Source organism: Aphis gossypii, chromosome 3 (genome assembly GCF_020184175.1).
Source record: "Aphis gossypii isolate Hap1 chromosome 3, ASM2018417v2, whole genome shotgun sequence".
NCBI classification, from domain to species: Eukaryota; Metazoa; Arthropoda; class Insecta; order Hemiptera; family Aphididae; genus Aphis; species Aphis gossypii.
In genome coordinates this window covers 45,623,309-45,643,450 of record NC_065532.1, presented here as the reverse complement: position 1 = coordinate 45,643,450, position 20,142 = coordinate 45,623,309, and the positions used below count along the sequence as shown (strand labels likewise).

General features: G+C 25.1%; 1 protein-coding gene and 1 long non-coding RNA gene across 3 annotated transcripts in view; one reads left to right on the top strand and one right to left on the bottom strand.

Annotated features, from left to right (window-relative positions):
* LOC114124535 (uncharacterized) overlaps window positions 1-20,142 on the top strand; it is a 239,502-nt gene that overhangs the window by 93,713 nt on the left and 125,647 nt on the right. The gene's annotated exons all lie outside the window — the stretch shown is intronic.
* LOC126550702 (uncharacterized) overlaps window positions 12,421-20,142 on the bottom strand; it is a 49,356-nt gene continuing 41,634 nt past the window's right edge. Inside the window, exon 3 of the long non-coding RNA XR_007604757.1 lies at window positions 12,421-12,630. This is a non-coding gene — a long non-coding RNA (uncharacterized LOC126550702). The remainder of the gene's footprint in view (window positions 12,631-20,142) is intronic.

The following is a 20,142-nucleotide window of genomic DNA, read 5'->3' as shown; positions in this document are numbered from 1 at the left end:
TTTTTACGGTCTCTTTAGAATAGTTTAAATATAAGCATTATGTATACACTATGATACTATAAAAAAATCTTAAAAACAATAAACCATAATAGTTATAATAAAGTTTACATTAAAAAATCTTAACTGATTTTAATTTTTAACTACACTTTATGACTAAAAAAAAAGTACTTATACCGCCTTTCTACAGTTTAAATATTGTATTTATACAAGTTCTAAATTCAGTACAATATTATTCTTACAATTATTTTTATATGTCTTTTATAAATCAAAATTATTAAATTAAGCTTGTGTTTTAACCACACTAGAATATACAATTTAATTTAATTTTTTTTTATACATCATAATATTATATGTATTTTTTGTTTCAATCTATTTAACTTTTTTTTTTCATTATAAAAGTATAAACTATAGTACTCAACTAGCTATAAATGCTGCCATTTGCGTGATTTAAACATGATAAATAATGAGTATACAATTGTTGTAGGTACAACTTTTATGAAAATAATAAAAATAAAAATATTATTATCGTACCAAGAAATATGTATATAATATCAATATGATAATATTAATAAATAAATATTCTATAATAAATTACCATATTTTGTTATCAATATTGGATTATAATATATCTTTTAATGGTACATCATAATAATTCCTAATACGTGTTTATAAGTTTAACTATACCGATTACACGACATAGTCGATGTAGATATCAGTATTTAACATTATCTTAATATTGGTAACAGTTGTATACACAATATTATGCATATTATACGCTAAGTACCCACATAATAAATGCATTAAATAATGAATGCCGAACATACATATTTCAACTTGAAGCATTGAAATATAGTTCTCACGGGTACGTTTATAGTTAAATATATATTTGGTTAGTTCGCGTGTAATGAACTAGCTAAATTTACCACGATAGATTTGTAGTAAAATAATAATACAAATAGTAAACACGACGATCTAAAATGTAAACATCTGCAAGTATCAAGGCTAATATCTCTTTTACAGTATCGTGTTTTTGAAGTGTAGTGAATTCGTAATGAGTATAATATATTAAACTAGTGTCACTAAACTATTATAATTTCCTGTATAGATAATTCATAAATTTAGATTTAAAAACATTTGAAAACATCAACTGTGTGACAGTAATACTTGTTTGAATGGTCTTACACATGTATTTATACATTACCACTCTAACCCAGTAACACAACTCGTTTAATATAATATTTGAGAACTCACGACGCACGCGAAGATTACCTACACACTGCGGTATCGCCATTACTTCTGTTACAAAATAGAAATAAAAGTAATTAAAGTGCCCAAAACTTTAAACAAACAAAACTATAATTCATGGGTAGACATTCTATCTCTTGTTTGTTAACTCTAGTTATTTCCATATAGCAGTAAACCACATTATATATATTTTATACTACATAAACTAGAAAGGCTTAATATAAGATGCGTTGTGGTTAATAATATAATGTTATAACACTGACATAGAATATTTTGCTATACTAAAGTTCTTAGCACTCGTGTAAATCTGTGTTCAATATCGAATTTGCATATTTACTTTACTATTGGTCGAATTAAAAATAAAAATGAACGAAAATTTAAGTATTTATTATGTGTAACGTAAAATTGCCTAAGACATATTAACAATTAATATGTTTTAATTTACTTTTACTTATTACGTGTCTATAATCCTATCGTTTTATCACATTAGTGATTAAAAAATAGTAAATATTATTAACAAATATGTAAAATATAATATAATTATATATTATTATAATGTTCTTTTTGTTTATTTGTTGCAGGTAATATTAAAGCGAATAAAGAGTAATGGATATTAGAAAAATACATTTTATCATCATGGACACGTTATACATCAGCGTAATTATAATAATATGATAATAGTTTGAAAATATTAAAATATTTTGTTTATCTCGTGAATTATAACAATTTTAACATAATGTCCTAAAAGATGTTTTCAATTTTTTAATTAAAACGTTAAGTATTTAATCAAAGTGATACGCCTTAAAACAAATCTTGACCCTGATTAAAACTGTTACAATCATTAATTTTCAATTTTGAAAATCATTTTAATGACACGCGATCAACAATATTATAAAACATTAATTAAAGTTATAAATTTAGCAAATAGTTTACTTATATTATAACCACAACATTAAAATGATGTATCGCATATTTACAGTGACATTTATTAATGTTAATTATTAGGTAGGTATCTATTGTTATAAATTCAATTTTTTTTTAACTAGGTATACATAAATAGATTAAATTCGTCATCATGAGTAGTATTTTTAAAATTATTTTTAGTACATTTCTTATCATTTTCTCAGATTTCCATGTAATAGCATTCTCAAAATACCTATATGACATATGCATAATACCTATATTATACACACAGCGTTATCATTTAAGCTTAAGACACTTACAATTTCAAAAATTTATAACACTTTTAAAAATATATTCTACTTTTTTTATTGTTATAATTTTTTTAATGGATTTTTTCGGGCTAAGTATCACAAATCTAATTTCTAATTAGTTAATTAGTTATAAGTATGTAAATTTTGATGAGCTGAGTATATAGTGGAAAAATAATACTAGTATTTAACTGGTTATCCGTGTGTATTTAACACAATATACACTCATCTAAATATTAAACACTCGTAATCGATTAACCTTTTTTAAATTCTATTTTAAGTTTATAATTTGATACATGGTAATTATTCAATATAATAAATATAAAAATATATGTTGTCGTTTTAAAGCGCAAGAATCGTAAATAATAATAACAATACAAATTAAAAATCGACAGTCTTCTAAATAATTATTATCTTAAGTTAAATTATCACCTTATATATTATTTTATTAAATATTGCATGTTTAATAATCGTACGCTTAATGATATTAACGCTTGTACAAATTAAAATTTAGTGCTCTTTATGGTTTTCTAACGAAAATAACATTAGGCATAATTATTATCTATTATGAAAACTCCCCGGTGAATTATCGTGATTTAATTAAGTGCTGAATACGCCATACGTATTCATCACATCACTATAATAATATCCATAATCATATTATATTAAGCCTAACGCATTTATTATTTATTAATTCCGTACCTAATATAGTACCTAGCTAAAATTATGTTGCTGGCAACGGAATAATATTCTTTCGAAAAACGATTGTAAATATAGTTGTACCTATTCTATAAAATACTTTTACAGTTATACTATATTATAATAAAATACCAACTTGAGTTAGGAAAGTTAAGTCCACATTAAGAGTGTTTTTTTCCTGTTTGAATCGCGAAACAGCGAGATAAATATATGGTATCCCATTGCTCCCTCCTGTTAAATTACTGCACGTTAACTATAAATATTTAAGAAAATAAATATATATAGTTAACTTTTAATGTTAACACTCAAAAAACTTAACTGGGTTAGTTAAAAAGTAGTTAATACATTTTTTTAACTTTCATTAAAAATTATAATTCTACACACTATTGTCTTCTTTGTATTCACCGGCTATAGTGACAATTAGACAATTACATGTTTGTATATCATCTGAACTATTAAACATAGAAATATTACGTATTAGTTTATAATTATTCAATGTCATTGAATAAAGAGTGATTAAAAAAATAATAACAAATAATTAGCTTTAACTAATATAAATAAGTAATATAAACATGATTTGAAATAAGAAAGTACTAAACATTAAGTGTTGACGATCTGGAAAAACACTCTGGAAACGATTTACGTATCGTCAAGTTTATGGTGTAATTAATAATGTCGATTGTTTCTAATAGAGTATATTATATAGCTTACATATAGTCATATAGCCTATATTATGTATAAATAGTCTCTATAGTTATTATTATTTATGTACATATATTTATCAATTTTGATTTTTTTAATTTCTAAATACAAATTGTTGTATTGTATTAATATTAGAATGACTCTATAAGAGAATTACTATTATCAGCATATTCCGTAAAACCGAATTTAAATAAATACAAAATATTTACTAGGAAATGAGGTATTTGGATGAACTCCGAAGTCTCAACATGTGCAAAACCTCCTTAACATTCTACAAGTTCAAAATTTCATAGAACTCGATTAGTCTTGGATAACTTGGCACGCCAACATCATAATGCAACATAACCAGAACAAAATATTAGTTAAAATTTAATTAATCAAACTGGAATAAAATATTACATTACACTATACGTTATTGCTTTGAATGTATGTTATGTTTCGCTACGGTGGAAGATATTTCATTCTCGGTTTAAATTAAACGCACATTGTAGACTGATGGGAGGACTCATTGGTTATAATTTTAATATTCTAAATATAGGTTCAGTAAACTGGATTTATTATAGTACCGTCCCTTTTATACATTAAGAGAAATGAAAAATCGGATTTTGTAGTGAATGTAGATACTGGTATAATAAGTACAACTCGTCTCGCTTCGGCACTCTGGTCATTTCAGAGCTAGCTAGGTGGTGTAGTGGTTACGCTCGAAAAACCATTCTGTGTAGAGCTCAATTTAGTTCAATTTAAGTTATCTACTCTCTATCCTTACACTAAAGGAAACTACCGAGAATAAGGAAAAATACCTCTTCAAAGTACTACCTACTACCTAGACATATTTTCTGTCTATAAAGATGCCACATGAAATATTTAGAAATTGACTATGGTTACCAAACAAGAAAGTGCCGTCAGAAATAATGTATCATAGTAGAGACTACAAATGTAATCGTTTGATTATTTTGAATTTGAATTTTAAAAATATAAACGATTCTATTCATAAATACTAAATTAATGTACTGTATTATGTAGTTGTGTTATAGTTCGTAAATAAGGTTTTGATTTCACCACCCAGTGGAAAATATATTCTCGGCTGACAAATCATTTCTGTTCAGAATCGTTTTTTTGTATATTATGTTAAGGTGAATGACGACAATTGGTAAATGTTGACATAATAACTGCTGTTTTTAGTGAATGTCAACATATTAAATGAATATTAAAAATTTATATTCATCCGTGAAATAATCACCGGTGAATATTAACGTTCCCAACGATTATTAGTCCCATCTATGTATATAATAATATTATCTATGCCTTTTCACCACCCAGTGGAAAATAAATTCTCCGTTCAGAATCGTTTTTTTGTATACAATAATACTTATCATATTGTATTAAAATTTAACACACCCAATTAAAGTGACTTAATCTATGTCCGGGATCCATTCGATACCTACCTACTATACAACGGGGCGTAACGCAGTTGACCACCATTTTTTTATTTTTATTTTGTAATAATTACATTTTTTTTTTTTTTTTTGAGGCAGATTAAAATATCCAACCATTTTGACTTAGTTCTGAAAAAAGTACATTTAAATTTAAATTATATTATATAATTAATAACTGGTAGATATCTAATTATTTGTATGATTAATGTAAAAAACAACATTAATTATTTATATAAACAACATTTTATTTAATTTATAAACAACAACAAAACAACAATAATCGATATTAATACCTAAATACGCGATACACATAATTTAATATTATTAAAGGTTAAACTATCAAATGATCACATCAATAAATCTATATTTTATATATTTATATATAAATATATATAAATATTGTCACTGTTTTCGCACATTCAAAAATTGGTAAATGTATTAACACTTTTAAGTTAAGCAAATAAGAATATTATTATAATATGCAAAAACTGCAATGACTATTTTTTACTTATTAGACAATATGGAAAGAAAGTCCCGGCGGCGGCTCGAAAGAAACTCCTCATCGTTTGAACAGCCGCAACAACAAATCGCTCGGAAAATATCTGACAATCGTTTTTTCGAATTACGAGTTTTTTCGTTCTTCTCCAGAACCCGCGTGGTTTTTTCAAACCGTCTTTTTCATACGTTTCGTGTATATTTCTGGACATTTTTGCTGTATCGACAGCGTCTTCGACGATAAGCGTAGCTTACGGTTTTTACACATCCAAAAAACGTCGGCCGTTTGTGGTCATTCGATGGTTGTATAATAAAAGCGGCGCCGCAAAAGAAACTCCTCATTTTTTGCGGAGCGTAGAGCATTCGCAACGACAAATCGCTCGGAAAATATCTGACAAGCGTTTTTTCGTTCTTCGCCAGAACCCGCGTGGTTTTTCCAAACCGTCTTCTACGTCTTCATACGTTTCGTGTGTTTCTGGACATTCCTGCTGTATCGACAGCATCTCCGACGATAAGTGTAGCTTACGCGAATTATTGCGATAGATCCAAAAAACGTCGGTCGGTTGCGGTAGTCCGAATACGCGTATAATGCGGTCGACTTCCAAATCGAGGTTGTCGATTACCGATCGACACCATTTGTTGTGAGTGTACATTACTGTTCCAGACATTGTAGAATATATCAGTTATAAAGACACTATATAAGAATATATACGAACTGTTCGTATTGTAAAACATAAGTGAAGCGTTAATGATTTGAGACGAATAGTAAGCTCTAAAACTGTTGTTTATTTATTTTGTTTATTTTCTAAATTATATTGGCCAGCATAGTTAAAATTAAATAATAACATATGTAATATAATAAAAAACGTTTTTGTTATTAAAAACCTACGAATGTTTTTATTGTTTTTCAAATCATTATACCTACAATAAATTCTCGATATACCCCGGTCCTTAAGAATGTATTCAGGGTTACCAACTTGACCGCCTTATTATTTTTTTTTTTGCAATGTATAGAAATTGTCGTGGTTTTAATAAATATTTATGTGTATGCACTTAATTTAAAAATAATAAATTAATAATGACTACCTAGTTATTTATTTAGGATTTTAATATTAATATATATATTATAATATAACGTCATATTAATGAATAACGTAATTTGGATAATCTTAGTATTTTGGTAAATATGTTGTAACTATATACGTCTGTAAGTATTTGTCAGCTAGTACACACATAAATCTACTGGTTACGTCCTTCATTGATATTGTAAATACTAAATTCTAATCAATATAATAATATAGTTATCCAGTAAATCATTATCTCATCAAGTAAATTAAATGAATATCAAGTCTTTACTTTTAATACCAAAAATAAATTATTTTACTTCATAATCATCAATATTAATATACCATACTATGCGAAATCACTTATCTCCAAAACTTGATTTACTCTTAAAAAGTTCAATGTTTCATCCTGAAATAAAATGAACGAGGTGTATCACATATAAGTGTAATATAATTTTCTTTAACTTTAGATATATTATTATATACGTATATGATTCAATAGCAGTTATGAGTTTTTTAAACTATAAATGGTGTGCGAAGAGTAGTCTATAGCCAACAAATACCGGAGTTAGATTAACACCTTTCATCCTTTATTATACAATTTCGCTATTATCCATTAGGTGTAGCTATAACTTACTATAAGTCTATAATACCTCCTTGCGATGTAAGTAAATTAGTACAAGTTTCTCCTGCGTAGAAATAGTATTATTATGAACTTTTAAACAATAATTATACGTTACTCTAAGTGTTATTTGATTATATGACTATTACTATTTATTATCGTCCAAAAATTGTCTTTAATATTATTTATGATATATTATGATATTATGATTTATATTATATAAATTTATTTCTAAACAATACAATTAAACACATTATAGTAAATTATATCCTCAATCTTTACCCAATTTTTTTCTTTATAGCTTCATTTCAAAAAGAACATTATTTTATGACCATTATTTTCGTATTAAATAGAACGTATTTAATTTATGTTGATACTTCAGTCTTCCCCCAATTTATACTAAATAAGTATAAATGCTTGAAAGGAAGTTTTGGCAAATGACATTGTTTACATGACGAAATTAGACAGTTTAAGTCTGTAAATAAAGTCGTCTAGAAAATTGTTTTTTTTTTAGACTACATTTATTTAAAATATTCTCACAAGAAGTGCATATTATTATGTATTACAAATGTATTTATTTACCTATTTAATTTTTTAAATAATGTTCATCAATAAATCCCAACTTAGAAGACTCTAGTAAAATATAAATCATATTTTAAATACTTACTGGTACATTTCAAATAAAATCAATTACATTGTCAAAGAGCCGTATTATATTATAAATTAACATAATGTTTTAGATTTTGAGTAGGTCAATTAATGTCAATTAATTATAGGGACTTGAAACTTTTCGCCATTCCGTATATTATTATTATAGGTAGTCTAATCACGGTACAATTTTCGAAATATATAGACCGATTGTAAGCTATTTATACTGGAAGTCTATTTAATATTATTAACTAAACATCTTACAAATCCTAATACTAACACTAGTTAATAGTCATTATGTATAAGATGTAGCAACTAATAAATGTATGTTTTACCTGCTAGGCAATATGTTTAACGTGTAGGAATTTCATATTTTCCATGTGCAGGTGAGACCCATCATATTCAATATAATATAATATACCTATTATAATGATTTAAATATCATATATTTAAATGTAAGTATCATAAAGCATTTAAAAAATGTAATCATAGTTTTGTTTGTTTGGTAATTTTATTCACAAGTTATTTTTATTAAATCGTAAACGTTGAAGTAATGTGTATAATAGTTTTTTTAGGCGTATGAATATATACCAAAAACAGACCTGAGATAATATAAAAGTACGTGATTTCCTCCAGAAAAATTATTTTTTTTTTTAATATGGGTAATGACCGATAAAGAATTTAAATGCATAATTTTCGTCACTGTATATCTGTAAATCATTATTTACTTGTTTGAGTCAAAATGTAAGTTATTTTGTTTGGTAATCCACGTGCGCACGTCACTTGCTCGCTTAGTGCATTTAATAAACATATTAATCGCTAAATTCCAATTAAAAAAAGCGGGCAAGTGAGTACCGCTCTGCTGTACATTAGGTGCCGTATGGATCATTATTATATATTATAGGAGTGTTAAATTTGAATCCAATGATAGTTATCATTGTATACGAAAAACGATTCTGAACGAAGATGATTTGTCAGCCTAGGATATAATTTCTAGTGGTTGGTGAAAAAGGTGGTTTAAAAAAACCAGCTTATATTAAAAAATATTTTGAAAATTAAATCACGTAAAGAAAACGCGAATCTTAATAACTGGTAAAATTTTCAAGTATCTACGACTTATACTTTTTGAATAATAACAAATATTTAAAATCGTTTGAGGATAAATCGTTATCGTTACGCTATTTCGTTAAAATTTAAAATTCAAACGCACTTAAAATTTTTCCTATAATGATGCTTCGAGTTTTCTCTATAGATACTTGAAGGTAAACTTATGGAAAACTTAGTGTTGTATTTTTAATCCTTAGTTATAAACACAAAAAATTTTATGATTTTTCAACTTCAAATATTTCGCAAATATTCATAATTTTGACGAATTTTCGTCAAAATTTGAACTTCAAATGCTAATAAAAAAAAATTGTGCCTATGTATTCTTATAATTTTTTAATCACTATAAGAATAACATATGAGGAACTTTGTATTAAATTTTCAAGTATTTTGATAGGGCCAAAAAAATTTTATCGACACTTCAAAAATATTTTTTCAGAAAAATTGAAAATTTCAGTTGTCTATAAATAGCTCAAAAAAAGTCAAAATATTTTGAAATTTAAATCACGTAAAGAAAACGCGAATCTTAATAACTGGTAAAATTTTCAAGTATCTACGACTTATACTTTTTGAATAATAACAAATATCAAAAATCGTTTGAGGCTAAACTGTTATTTAACGCGGTTTTTGTAAAAATTTAAATTTCAAACACCCATAAAAATTTTTTGTCTGAATCCGGTAGAGTTTTTTTTACAGATATTTGAAGAAAAATGTATGGAAAACCTTGTACCAAATTTTCAAAACTTAGTTATAAAAGAAAAAAATTTTATGATTTTTCAACTTTAAAATTACTTGCAAATTTTCGCGTTTTCGACAAATTTCGTAAAAATTTGAACTAAAAACGCTTATAAAAAAAAATTGTGACTAACGATTTTTAATTTTTTTTAGCTACATTAAAAACAACTCATAAGGAACCTTGTATTAATTTTCAAAACTTTTTGGTCATCCAAAAATTTTTTATCGACACTTTAAAAAAAATTTCTCAAAAAAATCGAAAATTTCAGTGGTCTATAAATAACTCAAAAAAAGTCAAAATTTTTTGAAAATTTAACTATATACGAATACCACTGACATTAACATTTGGTGAAAATTTCAAGTATTTTCAGTAATTAGTTTTTGAAATACAACCATAAAAAAAAATCGATTTGGTCGAAAACTGGTTTTGCGTAAAAATTGCCGTTTTTCCGTCATTTTTTTTTTGTTTTTCTCGATTTTTTTGAAAACTGTTGGAAAATGTTAACTTTTTACCTCTATAATGCACCAAGGATATTCACTTTTACATCGGAAACCACCCCCATTGTTTGAAATTGGAGCATTATTTCGACTAGTTATGCTGTACACAGACACAAAAACAAAAAAAAAAAAAAAAACACACACCATTGTAAAATCAATACATTCATCACTTCGTTCAGAATCTAAAATGTTCTCGTATTTATTGAAAATTCAAATGGTGCAAATAAAAAATGCGTGGTTATATAAAACAATAATTATCAAGAATACAAAAAAAGTTTATAAATCGCAAAATGGTAGATTGTGGAATAAGTCAATACTTGTGTATTAGATTTAATATGATTAATTCAATTTTAAATACTATGAAATTAGGATAAAATATTATTTTAATTTAAAATATTGTAAGTCGTTAATATTTGTATTAATTATTATTTTATCATAATGCAGAATTATATGGATTATAGGTAATTCAATAAAAAAATTTTCAAATTCATATAGTTCCGGGCATTAATTATAAATACTTATTTAATTTATTTATCTACTTGACACATTGACGCAAATACGCGAAATTCTCATCAAGGCTTCAGATATTATTTCTATAAGCAAAGTATACTTTACGAGAGAGTCAATAAAATGTGTTAATACGTATGTTTAAGTATATTACTCATGTTTTGAGGGACTTGATAAAATATGGGGGGCTAAGCCCATTTAAACTCTCGCTCCCATTTGCACCGCTAAATATCCAAATTGTATACTCTCCCGTAGTGTGTAATAATTTACAATTTCCGAGTTAATTTTTAATGAACTAGCTGACCCGACTAACGTTGTTTTGTCCTTAAAGAATTTTTATATTATATAGCTTACTCGCAAACGTTACATTATACACGCTATGGTTAGGTCGTGTAAAAAAATATATATGTATAAAAATCTAATTGAAAAAAATAATTTCAGTTTTACCTAAAATTTTAAAATTTAAATTTATTTATACATAATAAAATATAATAAATATATAGATATAGTATAACTCCGTAGTATTTTATTATTATTTTTTAAAAAACCTCTACTCGAATTAGAAGTTATCAAAAATAAATTTTTGAATAGTTATAATCAAATTTACGCTTATAATATGATATAATATGATGTTGCCAAAATTACAGATAATTCTATCAAGATCATCTTTTTCACAAGTTTTATAAAAACGTTTTGTGGAATTTTGTTTGTTTAAAAAAAAAGAAATAGAAAAAATGACGACGTATCAGTTAGGTAAGTAGAATTAAATTAAATGTTTGTAATTTGTACTTGTAAAAGTCGTAATCTAATAATTACGGAATATTGTCAACTTATGTCCGTGCATATAATCTGAAATAATTTAACGGAAATTAACATAACGAGAAAATATACGACCTCATACAAAACTCACTTATGATAATATTATAAGTAAAAAGTTAACATTTAGAACACCATATTTTACATGATTCATCTCAAATCAATGATTAGTATAAGTTTGAGTTTTTAATATCCTAGTCACCTATACATACCTAGGGTTGATTATCATATGAACCTACGTGCATGTTATAAAATATGTGTACCTATATATCTATAAAAACATAATATATAAGACTCTTGGACTCAGATATATAACATAATAATAATACATAATACTTATGCAAAATACCTACATAATATATACAATTTGAAGTAAATACGTAATATAATATGTTTTAATAACATTATATTAAATTGTGTTTGGAGAAGTTTGCTCTCCTCCAATCCGATAACACGTATTCTGTGGTCGCTGAAAAAACTGTTTGCACGATGAATGCCGATTAATAGAAAAAAAATTCTACAATAATATATAATAATACATCGTACGAGAAGCAGCTGATTCATCAGAAGCCAACAATGTGTCAGTGATTGCATCGTTTAAATAAACATGTGGTTGTGCAGCACTAGGGCTTCGGATGCTGTGTGCCTTCGTCCTCCGCCATGCGAGGTGAAAGTCTCAAGCAATCGACATTTTTCCTTTTCTTCTGAAACCTCAGTTTGAACTTTATCACTGTTTTCTCTGCTGAATATTTAAATCTCATTCATATACTCTTAAAATGCACATTTTCCATAGCCAAACACATTTTTGAAGAACATTTTATTTGAAATATGAAAATCACGATGACCAACTGAAATCAATCAATATCATAATATAATAATATGTGTCTTTTAAAGTGTATAATTATTAGGTATAGGTATTTCAAATCCTTGTTATTATTACTTTTTATTACTAGGTTAATTATATATTATAAATATTTTTTAGAAAGTGAATTTTTTTTCCAAAAAAATTTAAAACAATTAAGTAGCGATAACATTTCTATATCCCACGATAACGTAAATTCTAGATTAATTTAAAAAGAAATTGTTTTTATTTATACAACGTAATTTATCATGCGGCTATCACCGCTTCGTAGTTGTTTCTACATTCAATACATTTTAAAAATCTTTTCTCATCAGTCATCAGTTACGAAGTCCATCAATTATTTTGATGAAAATTTACAATTTTAAAACATTGTTTCAACTATTTCAGTAGATACACACAGTTAAAAATAATCAAAGAAAGATTCAGAAAATGTTTTTTTTTAATTCAATGATTTATTATTTTGAAATGTTTTATAACAATAACAATAATAATATTCTATTCTAAGTGATAATATTAAATTATTGAAAATAATTATAGTTGTAATGCAACGCCCTATACTGTATTCCAGTATCACGCCCATTATTATTTAATAACAATTTTTATATTCATTTAGGTACCTATCACCTATGTTCTGAAATTGGAAGTAATGGTCATATAATTTTAAGTTTTAAATCAAATAATAACAATACACTGTATTATTGTTACATTATATAGTGTAAGTAGTTTTAAAAACATTTAAAAATCTTTAGGGATACAACTGTTATGTTAATTAAAACGATTATCATTGTAATAGTTTCACATCATTTTTAAGTTGTTTACGTCGGTACCTACGTCCTAATATTATTATAACGGTTAATAATAAAAAAATATTAAATTTTATATGTTCATTCAGATACACATACAGACATTTATACGTGCATATATATTATAAGTAATCATTGTGTTTTACTCGTAAAATCTCAATAAATACCGTTTTTATATTCAAATCATGTACGCATTGCCACGAGCGATGTACTGAACACGTTTTAAATAAAATACATTAAACTTGATCATTCGAAATATCGTAGTAGCGTTATAATGTGCGTTAGCATAGTTTAGATATTCGATAAGAACAAATGGGTACCAACAGATAACAACTATTTTGGCGTATTTATCCACTAGGCGACGAAGAACGAAACTTGTGTGTTTCAATATTAAACCACAATCCCAAAATACTTTCGTATATATTTGGTACATGAATTATGTGCGCGCCTATTAAAATACACTTTAATATGTATTAAAATTATCATTGGTATAAGTATTACAGTCATTATGGCTAAGCTTCCGACTACGGATATAAAGCGATATGAAACCAAATCAGGTTATCCCGTATCTAAGCTGAGCATTGGGTGTTTGGGAAAATATCTATGTAACTTATGAGCTATATCACACGCGTAAAGAATAATGCAAAAAGATTCTCAATGGTAGTAGACATAGTGTTGAAATAATAAAAATAAACTACTGTAATAAAAAGGTATTTATGGAACTACAGCACTATAGGCAGTGAATGAACACTCGATAAATGAAACTGTTGAGGCCGTGAAAAAAAAATAATGGATCGAATTTTCATGGTATAGGTATGATAAAAAAAATATGATAAATAAAAATAGTATTACTAAATAATAAACAGTTTAATTTGGTAAATACTTCTATAGTCTATACTTATAATTATATGGCGCATGTACCTAATATTATTCATTATGAAGTTCAGGTAACTGGTATAATGGTATATCTTTAATTTATATGTATACGTACCATAATACTATATTTATCTTGGTTTGTCTTTAGATATTTTAACGATCGACCACAATATTATGTAGAATGTACACGGTTAACTGCAAAATGGCTAATGGAAAATAGCGTAGGTGTTGCCAAGATATAATCCTTATCTAGTCACATAATTCACTTTGAAAACGAAACTGGTCCTCATTAAAGGAAGGTATTATACTTAAATAATGCACCTAGTGAAACCAACGCAAAATTTGATTAATTAAATTAGAAGGAAACAACAGTTGATCATCACAGATCTATTAACTTTGCATTATTGACTTGAAATTCAAAATTAAATTATATCATTGAACACTGTATATTATAAAAAATCAACAAAAGATACAAACAATATCGCATAAATATATATATTAAAAAAATCTGAAAATATTTTACTGCTAATTATCGAATATAAAGAAATTAACTCAAAGCATTCACTTATCAACGTGTTTTAATTGATATTAAATAATACATTTTAAAATTATTTGCTTTACTAAATATTTAACTGTTTAATATAATATATACCAAATATTTAATTGTTTAATATAATAAATATAATATAATACAATGTATTGACACTATCTATTTATATTTATTCCTGATTAATAATTGCTATAATAATATTTATCATGTTCAAAATACGATTTTTTTTCTTTTTTAATATTTATTCATTTGTTATCTTGATAGTTAATCATACTTGCATACTACTGTAGTTACCTAATACAACTTTTTAACTAATATAATAAAATATAACTACAAATATATTATAATTTTATTATATGACATTTTTAATACATATTTTATATGATAGTATGTATCAATAATTTAATTGTTTAATTCGTTTTTATTTTAAACATTTTACTTTGCGATTTTTGTCATACTCAAATTAATTATCGAAATTAAACAACACATTCACACACGTGATTTAATAACATTTATATTGGAACTTAGAAGGATTAAGGATGATATAAATACATAATAATATATTGAATTATATAAATCTCAAACACTCATAAGAATAAATTGATAAATAATAATTTTTTTTATAAAATTATCAGAAGTATGTATCATATTTTTTTGCATTGTGCTTTATTACAAAATATTCATAGGTATGCCATCAAAAGACAAGCCACAAATTAGAGTTTTTACTTTTTAGAGTCTAATATCTAGTCAATAAAGTCTCATCACTCATTACTTTACATATTACCCATGTCTTTAAGACTGATTAAGTCTATAATGGTTTGAATATATTTTATATATTAAACTTACAAATAAGTTTTGGTGTAATGGAAAATAAATTAAATGGACAATTTAAATTACTTAATCTTGACAACAAAGAATTATGTAATTCGAGAAAGTCATTGTCACGAATGATAAATGGAAATTTCGTTATGTGAATCCTCATATTATTTTCTAACGAGTTCATGTTTCGAGGGTGAATAAAAACGATCGTCGTAATATTATTACCATTTGCTGTTTATTGCAAAGAATCGTACATAATAGTTTTGAGAATATAATATCATGTAAACTTTTATGAATGAACGCTGTGAACTGAATTTCTGACAGAGTTATTTAAGCGTTTGTAAAGGAACACAAAGTGCTCAAATTATATGTGAAATACATATTAGAATTCAAAAACGGTTCAATGAAATATTATTATGCTGTGTTGTGGGTGTAGTGTGTGTACGCCGTAATCAATATGACTCTAAATTTGATTTTGATTTTGAGCATTGTGAACAGTGTAATTTTGTGAATATCGTAAATAAACTATAAGGGTACATTTATTTTTATTACGTTATAGTATCTACTCATCGAAAAAAAATTTAAATGTATGATGGGCAATGCAAATTAATAAATAAAATACTTTTTATAAAACGCATTAGCTTATAAACACAAAGCCAATAAAATAATTACCTATACATTACAAAATTACGGATTACAATAAGTTAATATGTTATTAATGCCCTTGTCATAATACATCAACTTTTTAATTTATTTATACAATTTCAATAATGTTAAAAATAGGCATTGTTTATTTTTTTTTTCATAATAAAATATTACCGATATTACAATAATTAAATGCCTACATTAAGTGTACCTAATAAAATTAACAGCTCGAAAAAATCAATATATATATTTTTTAAATATTTTTGTTATATTATGACATTATAAGTACTTTTACCATTTTGGAACCTTTTTTTTTATGTATATATACTCTAGAATAAGTTATGATGATCCGTAAAACCTTAGAATAAATAAGTTAAAGTCGAAAGATAGTTATAGATTTTTGTCAAAACTGGTATGAAAATATCGTATAAATACCATCTAGTATAAGCCGTACATTTGAAATAAAAAATAAAATTCTAAATAGATATTGATGCATTTAAAATACAATGACTGTGGGCCGTATAAACAAAAAACCAACTAAGAAAATTGATTATAGTGCATCGAAATAGTAACTTAAATGTTAAAATAATAAAATATAAATAGAATCCTAAATATTTCAACATTTATATTATTAGTTATTACTCATTAGTTTTTTATTTTTATACATCATTATAAGGCTCAGATTTTAAAACATAATAAGCAACTAAAAAAGCACACTTTTGTTTTAAAAAAGCAAAAAAGAAGTACATATATTAATTTTTTAAAAAAAAATCAAAAAAGAAAGCATGACCAAAAATTAACATGAACTAGTTATAAAAATGAATACAATTTTTTTTAAATATTTATTTAAATTAAAAAAAAATAATTTAGGTACCGTATATTTCTCTAGATTTGCAGTAGTGAAACTGACTCAGTTGTCCGACAGAAAACTTAACATTTAACATAGAAAACCAACTCTCTACATCCACTAAAGTGATCGGTGCATATTGCATACAAGAGGTTTCAAATTACAACACTAAATCTTAAATTTTGAAATGGTCGTCATCGGTGTTATAGCCATACTGACCGTATAGGACATAGGTATACTGCAGACCATAATAATATGTAGATCGACATTCTATACGTTAAATACTTTTCATAAACAACCCGATAACAAAAACAATTTAGTCCGTATTCTGGGTTTTCCCATTTCTTATTAATTCAATTTATTATTATAAAATATAAAATATTTTAATATTATTATTATTTAATTGTTATTATCATTAGTAGTAGCATAATAAACATATAAAAATTTTACAGCTGATATAACTGAAATAATAATAAAAAAAAAGCGGGCAAGTGAGTACCGCTCTGCTGTACATTAGGTGCCGTATGGATCATTATTATATATTATAGGAGTGTTAAATTTGAATCCAATGATAGTTATCATTGTATACGAAAAACGATTCTGAACGAAGATGATTTGTCAGCCTAGGATATAATTTCTAGTGGTTGGTGAAAAAGGTGGTTTATGTTTTAATGGCCTGAATACAACAAAATTTAAGTTCTTTTATAATAATTGTAAGTTAAACTTATGAAAAACCTTGTATTAAATTTTCAACTCTTAGCTACTTATACAAAATTTTTATGAAATATACCTACAAAATAATTTGCAAATATTCATGGTTTTGACGAATTTTTGTCAATATTTGAACTTCAAATGCTAATAAAAAAAAATTGTGCCTATGTATTCTTATAATTTTTAATCACTATAATAATAACTTATGAGGAACTTTGCATTAAATTTTCAAGTATTTTGATAGAGCCAAAAAGATTTTATCAACCCTTCAAAAAAAATTTTTCAGAAAAATTGAAAATTTCAGTTGTCTATAAATAGCTCAAAAAAACTCAAAGTATTTTGAAAATTAAATCAAGTAAACAAAATGCCAATCTAAATAACTGGTAAAATTTTCAAGTATCTACGACTTATACTTTTTGAATTATAACAAATATCAAAAATCGTTTGAGGCTAAACCGTTATTTAGCGCGGTCTTGTAAAAATTTACATTTCAAACACTCATAAAAATATTTTGTCTGAATCCGGTAGAGTTTTTTTTACAGATATTTGAAGAAAAATGTATGGAGAACCTTGTACCAAATTTTCAAAACTTAGTTATAAAAGAAAAAAATTTTATGATTTTTCAACTTCAAAATTACTTGCAAATTTTCGCGTTTTCGACAGATTTCGTAAAAATTTGAACTATAAACTCTTATAAAAAAAATTGTGACTAACGATTTTTAATTTTTTTTAGCTACAATAAAAACAACTCATAAGAAACGTTGTATTAAATTTTCAAAACTTTTTGGTCATCCAAAAACTTTTTATCGATACTTTAAAAAAAATTTCTCAAAAAAATCGAAAATTTCAGTAGTCTATAAATAACTCAAAAAAAGTCAAAATTTTTTGAAAATTTAGCTATATACAGATACTATTGACATAAACATTTGGTGAAAATTTCAAGTATTTTCAGTGATTAGTTTTTGAATTACAACCATAAAAAAAAAATCGATTTGGTCGAAAACTGGTTTTGCGTAAAAATTGCCGTTTTTCCGTCATTTTTTTTTTTGTTTTTCTCGATTTTTTTGAAAACTGTTGGAAAATGTTAACTTTTTACATCTCTAATGCACCAAGGATATTCACTTTTACATCGGAAACCACCCCCATAGTTTGAAATTGGAGCATTATTTCGACTAGTTATGCTGTACACAGACACAAAAAAAAAAAAAAAAAAAAAAAAACACACATCATTGTAAAATCAATACATTCATCACTTCGTTCAGAATCTAAAAAGCAGTCAAATTCAACATTTTGAATAACGTGCAAGTATAAATTACCGTGAAATGGACTTATTTCTTTATAATACTATTAATTTTAATATTTAATTTAATATAAAGTATAAACTATAATTTTAGAGTTAAAAACTAAAAACTTTAAATTTAAATTTAATATGAGTCCCTCATACGATATCCAAATTTATTTTTATTTTATAATCATTATTCATTTGTTTTTTCCATGATCGCTTTAAAAAAAATCTGAAAAATTGAAAATACAATGGTTTTACTATGCACTTAAAATGCAAAATAAATTTTCAAACATTATGATATTTTTGTTGCTTTTGAGTTTTAATTGTGCAATAATAATTTAAAATTAGTACATTACGAACGATATAATACAAGTATATCATATTATATTATTATTATAGATTTATTTGTTTTGATTTAAAAATATAATAAATTATACTATAATTAGTACCTATAAAAAATGTAGCCTAAATAATGGATTTTTTAATTTAATTATAATGCACTATAGTATATTAATTAGTTTATTTAAATGTAGGTTAACTAGTGGAAGTAATAAAATTCTATAATTAATCTTTATGTATAACTATTTAGTTCATACAATATATATTATATACAATATACATACAATATACATATATGTATGTAATTATTTTAACTAAAATAGATACCTATTTTTTTTTCAAGATTTTAATTTCATTAAGTTATGTTTTGTATATAATTTAAAATTAGGGTATTTTTTTTTTTTTAATATATATATTATGATATAAAGTTTAACGATTTTTATTCTAAAAAAAAAAAAAAGGTAAATTTAAAAACACGAGATCTAATGCTTTGAACTAGTTGATGGTCTTATAAAAGAAGTTTATAGGTATCAACTAAAAAAAAAAAATTAAACCTTTTTTTTTATATAATATTTTACATGAATTAAAACAACTCAAGTAAAAGAAAAAAATACTGAACCTTG